The sequence below is a fragment of the Lonchura striata genome, chromosome 2 (genome assembly GCF_050655825.1).
Source record: "Lonchura striata isolate lonStrDom1 chromosome 2, ASM5065582v1, whole genome shotgun sequence".
Lineage (NCBI taxonomy): Eukaryota > Metazoa > Chordata > Aves > Passeriformes > Estrildidae > Lonchura > Lonchura striata.
In genome coordinates this window covers 4,072,942-4,078,359 of record NC_140704.1, presented here as the reverse complement: position 1 = coordinate 4,078,359, position 5,418 = coordinate 4,072,942, and the positions used below count along the sequence as shown (strand labels likewise).

Below are 5,418 nucleotides of genomic sequence, written 5' to 3'. Positions count from 1 at the left end.
CTGGTAAATACCCAGAAGATCAGAAGTGATTTTTTAAACTGATCTTGCCAGTGCTAAATTTTTAGAAATCATGAAAAGTCTTCCAAAAGGCAGGGACTGAAGATGCTTATTTACAACTTTCTCCTTGTATTTATGAGGAATTTCTGTTTTTCTTGCATCAAGTGTTCAGAACACTTTCCATAACCAATCAGATTAAAAAAAAAAAAACAACAAAACAAACAAAAAAACAAAAAACAAAACAAAACAAAACAAAAAATCCAAGAAAACAACAACAAAATATAACCAAACCAAAAATCAACCAGTAAAATTGGAGGGCACTGAGGGTTTTCTTCACTAATTTTCTTTCCAGTGGTTTTGTTACAGAATCTGGAGAAATAAGTGAAGTGTGAACTAGTTGGGTACTCATAGATTGTGAGTTGACAGCACTGAACTGCGGTGTGGCATGAAATTCATGTCCTCTTCCCCCGGGGTGAGTAGCACAGAGTTATCAGAGAATTTCTGTAATAAATTATGAGTCATTGATGGTTTCCTACAGTGTGCCAGCCAGGGAGAAGCAGAAAGCTTATTTGATCAGGTTTTCAGAGTTTGTAATGGAAATAGAAAAGCCATAAAAATTTAAGGAGATTTAGGGATTGTTTATTTGGGGTTTTTTGTGTTTTTTTTTTTTTTTTCCTGTTTTTTCTGTTTTTTTTTGTTTTGGTTTGTTTTCTTGTTTTTTTTTTGGGGGGGGGTTTTGGGAGTTTGTTTTCTTTATTTTGTTTGTTGTTTTTTTTTTTCTTTCATCCAGGATATCCATGCTTTGACTTGATGCTGCTATTCTATCCCAACAACCCTTTCCGTCCTGGTGTCCTGCACCCACTGTCTCTCCTGTTCAAAATTAATAAATAATGTCATCTTCCTGCTTGCCCAGCTAGCAGAACACACATTCACACTTCCTGTTTGAGACTGCAGCACGAAGTCATCTGTTTCATAAGACAGCTCTCCTTTAAAAATAGCCCTGTGTGTTTGGGAACACTGCCTGCCTGTCCCTGCCATAGGATCCTCCCTCACCATTGCCTTTCCCATTGTGTCAGCACCAGGCTTTTTGACCCTGAAGGTGGAGCCAAACTTTCAAATTCTTCCTTGAAATCCCAGCAGCTGCAGGACCCTCATGGTGAGTGCTTTAGTCGGTTTATTTTTAGAAAGGCAGCTTTAAATGGTCTAAATTTGTCCTCCTTTGCCCAGGAGCAGCTCGAGGTAAATTCTGCGAAGTAAAGGAAGCTGAAGATACTGAACCAGTGTGTGCAGCAGCAGATCCAGGCATCACAGCCCCTTTCCAGCTCAAGCCAGAGTCAGATATTGCTTTTCCTGCTGATTTTATGCAGAGGATGTTTCACCACTGTGGTGACACCAGCACCAAATAAAATGGACAAAATAAAAATGACACCTTTTGCACTGGTTTCACCAGTCAGGATGTTTTGAGCTGAGCATCAGGAGAGAGCCCCCACACAAGGAATGAGCTGTCTGAGGGGCTGAAGCAAAGCAGAGAACAGCCAGGATGGTTCAAGCACAGAGCTGTGCCCCAGATGTTGCTCCAATTACCTTACAAGCCAAGCAGTGTGTGAAGCTTGAAGTGGAAATCTTAATAGACCTTAGAGTCAGGGGAAATTTTTTCCCTCCTGGATATTTAATAAAAATTCTAGAAACAACCAAAGGGGAATATTCCTCTGCCTTCCCTTGCCATGTGAGATTCAGATATCCATCCCCAGGGATCCCCTGGGTTCTGAACCCTATTTTTGTGGCAATTTTAACTACTACCCAGAAGTGCTTAAATTGAGAGGAGAAAGTGTTTCTGCCGTGTTCTTCTCTTCAGCATTTCCTATTGGTCAGAAAATAGTGCCAGGTTTGAATAATCTCAATGTCCCAATACTTATTCCAGCCTTGGATCTGTCCCTTTATCACTAAATTATGCCCTGTACCAGTAGGCTGATCTTTTAAACTAAACAATCTTCCCAATCCTATGGATTAAAAAACATGGGATATCTTTCTAGTTTCTTTCATAGTTTCATAACAGTCCTTCAGCTCTTAATTAGGCAGATTAAATCAGGATATTTGTTTGTACTTGCTAAACCACAAAGCTCACTGTCAGCTCAGAATGCTCAGTTTGGAAGTCTAATCAAGCCTGATGTTTTTACAAGACACTTCACACAAGATTCTTGGAAAGGCGTTCCTCAATCCACTGGATTATTGAATTAATTGTCAGGAGCAATGCCATTGCCCTACACAGATGGGAAAGGGAAAGCAAAACAGCTCAGTGACTTGGAACCCAGACAGACCCCTGAGGATATTAATGTCACCAAGTCCATGAAGGGATTATATGGATCAATAAAAATAGAAACAGTCAATGTCGTGTTGAAAAAGACAAAGAAGGTCAAGCATAACTTGATCAGGGCAATACAGGGAAGGAGAGCATGAAGGGAATTGTAACACATTCATCAACAGTGAACAAATATCCCTAGATGAGTGATTTATTCTCCAGTTTCTCTTTGTAAATTGCCCTGGTCCAACAGTTATTTCTCATTTCTCCCCGAAATTCCTATCAAAACACTTCAGAAATACGGCCCAGCCTTCAACCTGCACCCCAGCAGCTTCTGCCAGAATGTAATGCATGAAATGGAGGAACCAGCCTGCTCTGGAGGCCGTGGCAGATTTCTGTGTCCCCCTTGGAAGAGGATGACCCTTCAGATGAGTTATCCTTGGATTGCAGAGAGCCATGTTTACAAGCTGAAAGGAGCAGTTAGCAGTGAATAGTCTTTTCAGAGTAAGGGGCTTTTATGCTCTTAAGAAACTGGTTTAATTGAGGAACAAGCAGTTGTTTTCTGCTCCAAGCCAGCAGAGCCTGCTGGAGAGGGAGGTGTTCTTGTGTGTGATATTTTCTGTCATTTTTGTGAGAGGTGCTGGGTTGACTTGGCCTTTACTAATCCCAGAATCACAGAATGCTTTGGGTCAGAAGGGATCTAAAAGATCAGGCAGTTCAACCCCTCTGCCATGGGCAGGAACACCAGGATGGTTCTTTTTTTGTCAGGACTGTTTTGCAATATTCATTAAAAATGAGCTGGCCAACACCTTTTTAATTATTGACACAGCTCTGGGCATCAAGTGGGGGAAAACAATAACCCTGCTCAGGCAGCTGTAGATAATCCCCTATTCTATACCTGCAAACAATCCTCTGCAGCACTGGGTTCCATCAGCAGAGAGCTGTGTCTGTGGTGGCCTCCAGACTTTCTGTATGTCTTAGGTTGCCAGATGTGGCAGGGGGTGTTTATTCTATTTCCATCAGTCAGAGCTGGGGCAGTTCTCTTCTGTCCATGGGGCAGTTTTCTTTATCCCTCCCACAGCCAATCCTCCCTCCAGAAGACCTCTTCTGTCCATGGCCACTAAGTGTCCCTGCATGGCTGAGAAAATTCCATCATCCATGGGGAGATGCTGCACCCAGGGGAGGAGCCAAGCATTCCTACCTGGATACAATCTGACCTGGCAACAGCACAGCAGCCTTTGCCCCCTGCATTCCCAGAGGAGCAGCTTTCTTCCCACTGCATTCCCAGAGGAGCAGCTTTCTTCCCCACTGCATTCCCAGAGGAGCAGCTTTCTTCCCCCTGCATTCCCAGAGGAGCAGCTTCCTTCCCCCTGCATTCCCAGAGGAGCAGCTTCCTTCCCCCTGCATTCCCAGAGGAGCAGCTTTCTTCCCACTGCATTCCCAGAGGAGCAGCTTTCTTCCCACTGCATTCCCAGAGGAGCCCAGGCCCATCTCTCCCAGCCCTGGAGCTCCAGAGGAAAACTCCCCCCTTGTGCAGGATCCTGCTCCAGCAGAAGCACAGCTGGCACTGCAGGAGGGCTGAGCCACCCTGGGATGGGACTGCTGCCACCTCCCTGACACACAGGGGGACAGGGCTGCTCTGACTCTGGCAGTGGTTTTTTGTACTATTACATTTGTATTTTAATTTTCCTAATAAAGATCTGTTATTCCTATTCCCATATTTTTACCTGACAGCCCCTCAATTTCAAAATTATAATAATTTGGAGGGAGAGGATTTACATTTTCCATTTCAGGGGATGCTCCTGCCTTCCTTAGCAGACACCTGTCTCTTCAAACCCAGACAGAGGGCCCCATGGTTGCTGACCAGCACTGGGTGAAGAATTTGGACCAGCAGTGACCCCAAGCCAACACCAAACAGGAGATTTTGCTCTGCTGCAGCCACTCCTCGTCCTGCCCCACATGCTTACGGGGAGGGTAAAAGCTCACAGCAGTCCCAGAGGAGGTGCAGCTCCCAGCTCCCTTCCTGCTGTGGTTTCCCTGCTCTCAGAAAGGCAGGAATGCCATCCAGTTTAAAGAGTTGGCAGTTCTTGGCCTCGTTGGACAGGCCAGAGTGGCTGCTAATCAAACCTGAGCCTGGTGCAGGATTATTGCAGCAGATCTTCTGACAAATTTTCCCCCAGGGTGCTGGCAGGGTCCTGCAGTGATAATACCAACAAAATCAGCCAGTCCATGTGTGAGTGCCTACGGCAGCCTCATTCTGCCTCCTCCCAGAGAGCTTTTTCACCTGTTGTGAATGTGTTTATGAAACCAGTATGTTGTTTCCTGGGTATTGAGTCTTTGTATTTCCAAGAGCTGTGACTGACTGGGAGAAGAGCTGTCATTTCTCTATTTCTGCCAGCCTGTTCAGACACACACATCCCCACACAATCCTCTCTCCTGGGCAATGGTACAGCTGTTCTTTTATCTGTGATAATTGTTTTATTATTGTCTTTCAGCTAAAATGAAAACTGTGGCTGACAATAAGCAGAAAGCCAAAGCAGAGACAGTCTGTAGGACAGTGAGTGGATGGCAGAAAAAAGAATCATTTTACTAAAGTGTTCTTAGATGGTGTTTGCTGATTAAAGGATAAATCAGCACCAGCATGCCTTGATGACACCAGACTGTGAATACAAGTCCCTGGCCTAAGTTTGACAGGAGAATGATTTGAATTGCAGTCCCAAAGCTCCTGCCATGAACAGTGAACTATTGCTCCTTCAGTCAGAACCTTACTTGACCAGACATTACAGCCCTGTTGAAATGCTGTGCTCATTTCCATAAAACACTGATAGTTTTGAAGGGAAAAATTAAATTTCCAGGATTATTTTTATCAAACCTGCCTTGGGTCACATTAGTCTCTTTCTGAGCAATCACTTCCATAGCCATTTCTCAATCTAATTTATTTTCTGTTGTTATTTACCAAATAAGAAGGGTCCTGATATGATTTGGTCTCGTATATAAATATTATCGAAGATGCAGCACAACCCAGAATCCTGCAAATAGATATGTAAATGTACCAGAGAGGGCTTCTTTCCTGCAGTGAAGAGGTAATAAGTGACAATTCATCACTCTCTCCTCACTGAACT

At 44.0% G+C, this 5,418-nt stretch overlaps 1 long non-coding RNA gene across 1 annotated transcript; it reads left to right on the top strand.

Annotated features, from left to right (window-relative positions):
• Window positions 1-759: 759 nt before the first annotated feature.
• On the top strand, window positions 760-4,014 carry LOC146768095 (uncharacterized). Its single transcript, XR_014950409.1, has 2 exons — window positions 760-1,153; window positions 1,225-4,014. It is a non-coding gene; the product is annotated as an uncharacterized LOC146768095 (long non-coding RNA).
• The last annotated feature ends 1,404 nt before the right edge of the window (window positions 4,015-5,418 follow it).